The 9,200-nt window shown below is 41.1% G+C and overlaps 1 long non-coding RNA gene across 1 annotated transcript; it reads left to right on the top strand.

The window, feature by feature from the left end:
* Positions 1 to 5,721: 5,721 nt before the first annotated feature.
* On the top strand, positions 5,722 to 9,112 carry LOC119151707. The gene is made up of 4 exons (XR_005105519.1): positions 5,722 to 5,965; positions 6,410 to 6,451; positions 6,563 to 6,652; positions 7,863 to 9,112. It is a non-coding gene; the product is annotated as an uncharacterized LOC119151707 (long non-coding RNA).
* The last annotated feature ends 88 nt before the right edge of the window (positions 9,113 to 9,200 follow it).

Raw genomic sequence — 9,200 nt, 5'->3', positions numbered from 1 at the left:
CCAACACCTCCTTGTTCTCCTTAGCAGGCACATTTTTCCCTCCTCCCACAGAAGCACCAAGTACTGCTACCATTTTTCCTGAGAAAAACACTATTTCTTTCACCACCTCCCAACTTTTGATTGCCTGAAGACAGGCATAATTTAGGCATTAAAAAAGGACAGAATGAGATTATTTCTGAATCTCACTAACCGTGATTTTAGAGCCAAGCACTTCACCAAAAATACTCCAGTCATGCTCTGCTGTAAGCAAGAAGCCCCAGATGCCATTACTACAAAGGAAGATCAGAAAACACCTTTCACCTGAACCATGACACCTTTCCAATGAAAAGAAAATGGAATTCAGAAATGCTGTTTTGGTAGCTCAGTGGAAATCTCCTTGCCCCTCACAAATTTGCTCTTGAACCAGCAAGGGCTGCTAATCCTAGTTCAACTCCGGCCTGATGCCCTAGGAGACAACTAATCAAGCTATGATTATTTCCAACACAGGAACTTTACACAAACAAAAGATTAATTCCCACCAAAACCAGTTTCACTGACGGCTTCTTCCTGCAAGCTTAACCTGCCACCCACCTCATGTTCTGTAACACCACAAGGCAGTGTATATAAATCAGCCAGGATTGCATGTACAAAAGCACATTCTCTGCGTTAATTCCACTTGAAAAAGATCCTTCCGCTGGGACTTCCAGTGTCTCGGGGAAGGTGTAACTTTAGCAGCATTTTTTCTGCCTGACTACAACCTATTGATTACTTGCTCTTTCTACAGCCAAGAGTCAGTCACCTTAAAACAATCAAATATAGTTCACACAAGCAGACCTCACAAGAGATTAACCTATTCTCCGCTGAGGCTAATACTCACCATTGCTCTGCTCAACCCAAGTACTAGAAAAAGGTACAGTGAAATTGAATTTATCAGGGCAAACAGGGAAGATTTTCTTTTAAACAGTCCAAGTTCTGCAGGGCAAACTGACCATCACCAAGATGATTACAGCCACGGATATATGAAGCACCTGATGTATTAAGGAGCACATCAACATCCCACCTGTTTTGAAATTCTCAGTGATGCTGCCACTCTCACTTTTCTACTGCAAGACACAGAAAAGGAGCATTTGCTAATGCATGCATAGATAAACGTCGCAGTCACAATACAAGAAAAATTTTCACCTGAGCTCTTGCAGTGCATGAGGGTGCAAGCACCACCAATATTTGATCTACAAATTATAAGAACAGTAAGGATGATAAATGAAAGCTAGTTTCCCCATCAGTACTTTAACTATATCGTTGTTACTATTCTAGCTTAACTTACAAATATTTTAATCCTTATTATTTCTTTCTGTGAAGTAGAAAAAGCTAAGTGATGATTTTGTTGGCCTTCTGTAGACTTAGTTGTTTCCATTTAGTTTTAATGAACCTAAATTAAACATCTGTTTAGTCATAAGTATTTTTCCCGCTCTATGAGGGAGAATCAAGAGTGAAATCACATTCCTACCAAGACTCAGGCATCCTCTGAGACACACACATTCACATATATACGCACATAAAGAGAGTACGCTCACAGATGCACTCATTGCTCATACTTAAACCACGGCACAATCTTATCCACTGTGCGCAGCTGGTTATAACATGAACAGGACTAAAATTATATGACCTACTGACTTTCCCTCTATTTCAGCTAAAACAACAGGTCACTGTTAAGCAAGAAGAAAAGCAGATGGGGACAGATGTTTTTAGACGGGTCCATTAAGGGATATCAAAGTCTAGGATCCAGCCGTAACTTCCAACCCTAACAGAAGGCTGACAACACATGGGCTATTCCAAGAAAAACATCAGCCTGCACTTCCCCTCTCTTCATTCTAAGTCAAAGCACCCACTGCTATAGACGTAACACCTGAACAGACAATCCTTCCCTCTGATCCATAACACCACCAAGTCCTCTGTAGATGAGGTCTGTCCTCAGGACCTAGAACTGTATCCGCCAGGGCGAGCATCCTCAACAGCTACATGCAACAGTCCTCGCAACAATAAATTCAACAGAAACAGCCTGCTCTCATCCATTTAGGTCTCATCTCCTACGAGACAGGACATTCAGCTCTTGGCAAGCATGATCTCCTCTATTAAATGTCATTTCTCTGAGTCACCGTGGGTAGAGCTTTCAAGACACCACAAAAAGGCTTAAAAACATGAAGAAGTTTAGCTAGATTTTGTTAGTTTAGGCTTATGAACAGACAGAAGGCCATAAATACCATAAATGAGAAGCACCACCTCTGCCCAGATTCCACCAACTGGCACAAAAGCAGTTAACTCACAAAACCTTTCCACCAAAATTTAGTGAAATTGCTCAGTTAAGTGGGTTCCCTCTGTGTGATCTGATCCAGCGCTAACAAACCAGAAGGCTGTAGCTGCCAAAGGCAAGCTGGCTTCTCTCTTTCTCATCAACTTGGCCATCTAAATCTCCTTTTCAAAGGAGATGGATCTCCTTAGCAGTGCCGTACTGATACCAGATGTGTTTGCATCAAGTTTAATTTTCAGTCCTCCTGCATCGCCACATGGAAGACTCCAAAAAGAAGGAAATACAGGTGACCACCACATCACCTATGGATTCTGGCTCAACAGTCCATGCCAACAGGTGTTGGGGCCACGATTTTACACTTTGTGGGAGAACACTGATCTGCTTCGCACAGAATGCTTCCCCAGAAAACCACCCTTACACTATAAAGTCTGGATAACATGTTTGTCCTCTCAACGACCTTGCATGTACTGTACATGAAAAGTGTCAATCAACACTTCAGCACATTTCCCAAATATCACAGAAGCATAGAATGGTTTGAGTTGGAAGAGACCTTAAAGATTATCTAGTTCCCAACCTCCCTGCCACAGGCAGGGACACCTTCCACTAGACCAGGCTGCTCAAAGCCACATACAACTTGGCCTTGAACAATTGCAGGGATGGGGCACCCACAGCTTCTCTAGGCAACCTGTGCCAGTGTCACACCACCCTCACAGTAAAGAATTTCTTCCTAAGAGCTAACCTAAATCTACCCTCTTTTAGTTTCAACCCATTGCCCCATGTCCTTTCACTACAGCCTCTTGTAAAAAGTCCCTCTCCAGCTTTCTTGTAGGCCCCTTTAGGTACTGGAAGGCTGCTATAAAGTCTCCCCAGAGCCTGCTCTTCTCCAGGCTGAACAGCCCCCATTCCCTCAGCCTATCTTCACAGGAGAGGTGCTCCAGCCCTCTGGTCATCTTCATGGCCCTCCTCTGGACTTGCTCCAACAGGTCCATGTCCTTCTTATGCTGGGGGCTCCAGAGCTGAAGGCAGCACTCCAGGTGGGGTCTCATAAGAGCGTAGTATAAAGGGAGAATCAACTCTTTCAACCTGCTGGTCATGCTTCTTCTGATGCAGCCCAGGATTCCGTTGGCTTTCTTGGCTGCAAGTGCACATTGTTGGGCTGTGGTGAACTTTCCATCCACCAGCACCCCCAAATCCTTCTCCTCAGAGCTGCTCTCAACCCACTCTCCACTGATACTGGGTGTTGCCCTGACCCACATGCAGGACCTTGCACTTGGACTTACTGAACTTCATGATATACACACGGGCCCACCTCTCCAGCCTGTCAAGGTCCCTCTGGACAGCATCCCTTCCCTCCAGCATGTTGCCCACACCATACAGCTTGGTATCATTGGCAAACTTGTGGAGGGTGCACTCGATCCCACTGTCCGTGTTGCCAACAACAATGGTTAACAGCACCAGTTCCAGTATGGACCCCCAAGGAACGCCACTCGTCACCACTCTCCACTTGGACATTGAGCCATTGACCACAAGTCTTTCAAGTGTGACCATCCAGCCAAATCCTTATCCAGAATGGTCCACTCATCAAATCCACGTCTCTTCAATTTAGAGACAAGGATATTATGCGGGACAGTGTCAAAAGCTTTGCACACGTGCAGGTAGATAACATCAGTCACTCGTCCTGGTTCTGTCAAACTGTAACTCTGTCACAGAAGGCTACCAAAAGTTTATTTCCATTTCTGTCTCGTTTCAGCTTTTGTTTGGTTCTGGGATTTTTTTTTCTTTGGGTTTTTGGTTTTGTTTGTGTTTTTTTTGGTTTGTTTGTGTTTGGTTTTTTCTTTTAATTACACTCACTGTTAATAGATGTTATCACTGAGGATGAGGACAATCTTTCCAACGAGTCAAGTAACTGCACAAACACGCCAATGTAGAAAATCCTATTAAAGGCATGTTTTCTGCTTTCTGCTCTTTCATCCCTATGCTTTACAACCAATATCTATTGTCTCCACAACAGGCAAACAGGATGCTTTATAATAATTTACAGTTCACCTCACATCTTTATTCAGCTGCAAGCCCCCGTGTGATCCAACAAGCATGTCTGGGGGTGCAAAGCATAATACATGTCCCCAGAAAAGAGCACCGAGATGAGCTGTTGATGTCAGTGCTCTCAAACAGATCCACCTAACGCCAGTTTCCTCTGAATTGCATCCTACAAAAATAAGATGCAATACCCCAAATACATGTATTAATTTCAACTTACTAACAGTTCAGACTTTTCTACTAAAATAATCACCAAACAGAAGGACCAAACACCAACTGAAAACTTCTTTAGAAAACTGTCTTTCAATAGTTTTTTGCTTAAACTGCGTATAGTCAGATGGTAGAAAACACAGCTCTCAAACTGCAAGTATGCTGCCAGTATACAGCTGGCCTCAAAAGGCGGCAGAAACTTTAACTCACATTTCCATTTCTTCAGGAAAAAAAAAGGTAATTTTTGAATTTGTAACATTCCTCTCAGTTAGAAGCTCTGGGCATTATCTGCCAAGTATTCCTCTAGAACCACTAAAGTGTGCAGAACCCTACAGTCAGAATATCTGTATTGAAAAAAATACACAACAAATATCCCTTTTATAATACCAACACTCTTCCATTGCCAAACCTGTCAATCCTCCAAGGATTAGTATGGGTCATAAAAAAAGGCTTCTTTATCAGCTGAGAAGTAAATTAAATATCCAAAAGGTCTTAAGAAGGTATGATTCATGACATCTTGTGGTTTTCTGAGGTCAGCCGTAGTACTCAAAACTGTATATATAGACACCAGCCATTCACACAACACTGTCACTGGAGCCAGCCGACTGTCTGATCCACCAACCTGCTGTTCAACATGCAATCCAAAGGTAATATACATGCTTTAATGTTACCTGGACTAAATTTTGTAACAAAAATCATTTGGGGTACAGCTGTAGACCACATGACTCAATGGGATGGAAAAACTTTTTTTCCACTGTGACAGTGGTCAAGCACTAGCAGAGGCTGCCCAGAGAGGCTGTGGATTCTCCATTCTGAGAGATGCTCAAAACCTGACTGGACAGTCCTGGTCAACTTGCTCTAGTTGACTCTGAGCATGTCTGGGGAATGGATTAAACGATTTCCAGAGAACCCTGCCAACCTCAACTGTTCTGTGAGTCTGAAAAAAGAGCACGTGACAATAACTACTCAGAAATACCAATGCCCTGCTGCTATGCCTGTTGCTTAAAACAAAACAAAAAAAAAAATCGCAAGAGGCTTCCGTAAGCGTTGTTAGGAAAGAGTAAAATAAGGGAGAGTTAAAATCAAAGACAAAAATAAGTAAAATGCTAGCAAGATCTCAAAACACAAAGCAGCAAAAAGCAGAAGCATAGCAAGCTTTATTCCATGACTTACCCTGACCATGTATGTGAGCAGTTAAGATGGAAATAACAGTTAAGGTTACACCACAAACCATACTCAACTAGGAACAGCTCCTGCTGCCTGATTTTCCTCTCTCCACACAGAGAGCCATAATCCCCCCCAAATCTTTCCTTGTGCCAGAACAAGGACACTAACTCTTTGTTTTCAATCTGCTCTACAGGACTCTCTCTCAAATTGCAATTCCTGTTGCTTTCTTGTGTTCTGAGTACTGTTCTTGCTTTTGGAAACTTGGTAAGTATTGAATAAGAAACTAAACAGGCATCCAAAGCAGGAAATGTTAACATTGTGAACTGGAAATCACATGCTTTTAAAGTTACACAGCAGCCTTAAAAATCCTCATGTTGTGACAGGCCTAAACTTAAGTTATTACCATCCTAGATTCTCAACTTATTAGGCCCTCCTTAGACTGTAAAGAAAAAAAAAATACTGTAAGCACTAGTAACAAACTCATACCCAGCCCAACAATGGGTCCCATATTTTCTCTGTGAGCTATTTCAGCTGACAGGATTACAGACACTGAAGATTAGAAAGTTCCCTTTGCAGAACTGTCTTTGCTTTCTAACAGGAAAAGAAAAAAATCAAAACAAAACCATAGTACTTATTTTTTTATTTTAAGAAATACAAGCAGGAGGGATTATACCTCACTCTAAAAGAAAATTCATTCTTTTTCTACAGGATAACAGTACTGAAAGCTCCGGTTCTGACAGTATGGAGGACGTAAGTCTTTATAAATTAATGTAATCTCACTAGTTCTAACATTTGTATTTAACTGTGGATTTTGGTACTGAACAGGAAAAAACCGACACAAGATTACTTTCTTTTCAATAGCAACCACAAGTGCCCCTTGAAGAGATTGGTCGCATCCTTAGATGCCTGTACCACAGGCAGATGTGCTGGTTAATCAAGTCCAAGTCTCAGGTAATTAACTGTTTGGTAGTATAATGGGACGTAAGACTGTAGGAAGCTCTAGCCGGCCAAGGAGCACACTGTCGGGGATATCAAGAGAGCAGCTTCTGAATGACAAACTACCACAGAAGGTTGCTGGGGAGGGATGCTATTAATCTTTGCAGCTCAAGGAGAATAATCCACTTTGCTTTTTACTTAGCAGACATGTATTCTATGGGACAACTGTGGTTTTTTTAATACAAAACACCTCAATTTGTAATCTCTTTGCAAGCTGAGGAAACTTCCTCAAAATTCTGCTGCTGTTTCTTAAATATTCTGAGTATTTGTCTGGGTATCCTAGTCCTTAGGGATAGATGGTCTCTTAGATATTTTTTAAAAAGTATTTCAGAGTAAGTTAAGAGACATAATGTAGGGCTGAAAAATAACACTTTCCCACACACCTAACTTGCATCAATGTACAAGCTAACATCACCCATATAAAGAAGTTGACCAATTTCCAGATGTGCCAAACAAAAACAAATGCCGCTACATTTGCTTACTTACAAACTTTCAAGACTGTAATTATGCAACAAATTTCAGGATACAAGTAAGCATCAAAACCTGTTTAGTAAGGTACTGGGCTACACATAAAGTAAGTGCATTATGTATAGCACGCGAAGATCAAACTCCAACTGAAAACTGTCTGACCAGAAAGCTTTCCTAAAAACACGACAATCAAAAAAACATATAGCCAAGTCCACTTTGCCTGTAAAAAAAAAAAAAAAAAAAAAAAGGGCTTTAACAAAGGACTGGGGAGAACTGAAAAGATACTTTATAGAAATTTTTGCTTTCCAGGAATAATACACTGGTTATGGGAAACCGTGCAGTTTTTCCATCTCATTGAATATGGTACTTTCAAAATTGAAATTATTTTCTCCCGTTTTCATCTTTAGTGCTGTACATTATGTTAAGCACTTCATATGTAAACAGTAACGTTCAGGAAAAAAAAATCATGCTACTTTGACAAGTCACAGTACAGTCACCCTTGTTCTCAGGCATGACGAGCTGCACATTCATCTCCCATGAACTTAAGAAGGGTCTGCTCTTGCAGTCATTATTTCAAAACCAAACTAGCCAGGGGCCTTCTCTGCATAACATATTAACTGCACATTTAAGTAATTTAACTGCTATTAATTCTAACCTACTACTAATTCTAACCTTCCATTCTCTTCTTACTCTGCAGATAATTGGAAAACTATGAACATCTCCTGCAGAACACTGTTGCTTCTAGATAATCTTCCTTCCCACCTTTTGTCTCACTAGTGCACTGGAAACTGAGGATAACAAGCAAGTCCCGTTCCACATGCCCACCTCTGAAGCCAGTGTCAGTTACAGTGCACAGCTCTCTCAAACCTTGTCTGATTACTTGTTAAGCTTGAATAAATGCTGAGCATTTAATTTCTTAGCTGTCTTCATCTTTTCTTAAGAAAAAATATACCCCAAAATAGGATTATTTCAGTGATCCTGTTTCCAAAGACCAGGAGTAGAAAGGGAAAGGAATTCCTGAAGCTGGCAACATCTTTTGTCCATTCCAAGTTTCATTGGTTCTCTCAGGTCTTGATCTGGCCCTACTATATATTACCCAGTCTCCATACTATGCTGAAGACAGATTAATCAAAATAATTTCTGCCTAAGCCACCACTAGATCTTACATACAATTTGAAGAAAGTTTGTGTAAACCAAGTCTATGGAAGCTTCTACTGCAACAGAAAACATTTATGCTGTTTTATTAATACCACAGAATAAATCAAATGTGGAGGAAGAGGTGAATTGGATTGGAAGGAAAAGTTAGTAACTCTTAGCATTACCTTTTGTTTTGAAAGGAACATACTAGTAAATCTACAAGACTCTCAGGGTTCCCTTTATAAATGCACATATCTTCCCCAGATTCAGCTAACTGGGACACAGGGGTGGTGTTGAAAAGGAGCAAGCCCTAAAATCATTCATTAGTTAAGCAGGATGTGGCCAACAGTCTCAATAATGCATGAGCATGTCACAGTCCTGTCACACAAGGTAATTCCAGACCATGACATTTATCACCACCCTGCTTCAACACACGGCTCAAAATTCATTAAGATCCCTTTCCAAGTCTCAGCCACAACTTTCAGCTGTTACTGTCACCAACTCTTGACATTACTACACAATTAACAGCAATTACACCTTGATTAAAAACACAGGGAGAAATGTCAGCAGCTGTTGTGCAGCTCTTGTTAGCAGCATGAATGCACAGAAGGTCCACATCAGCCTCCTGACTGCAAATTATGCACATTACCTAAACTGCAAAAAAAAACCCCCAACCCATAATTTACAAGGTAATACTTTAATGCTGCTCTTTCCAGTGATCCTGTTTATGGCACGGTCTCCCCAACAGCTGTACTGCCATAAGCAGTGGGAAGAAAGGAACCTCAAAATCCAGCTCCCAAAATCAGTCACCAAGTTACATCCTCCAACAGTTATCTTTTTAGATACAGGCACTGTCAGACATTCAGTGTGAATACTGTAAATTAGAAAGCAATTAAAT

This window comes from Falco rusticolus, chromosome 1, assembly GCF_015220075.1.
Source record: "Falco rusticolus isolate bFalRus1 chromosome 1, bFalRus1.pri, whole genome shotgun sequence".
Lineage (NCBI taxonomy): Eukaryota > Metazoa > Chordata > Aves > Falconiformes > Falconidae > Falco > Falco rusticolus.
The sequence above is the reverse complement of the archived record's forward strand: the minus strand, read 5'-3'. Positions and strand labels throughout refer to the sequence as shown.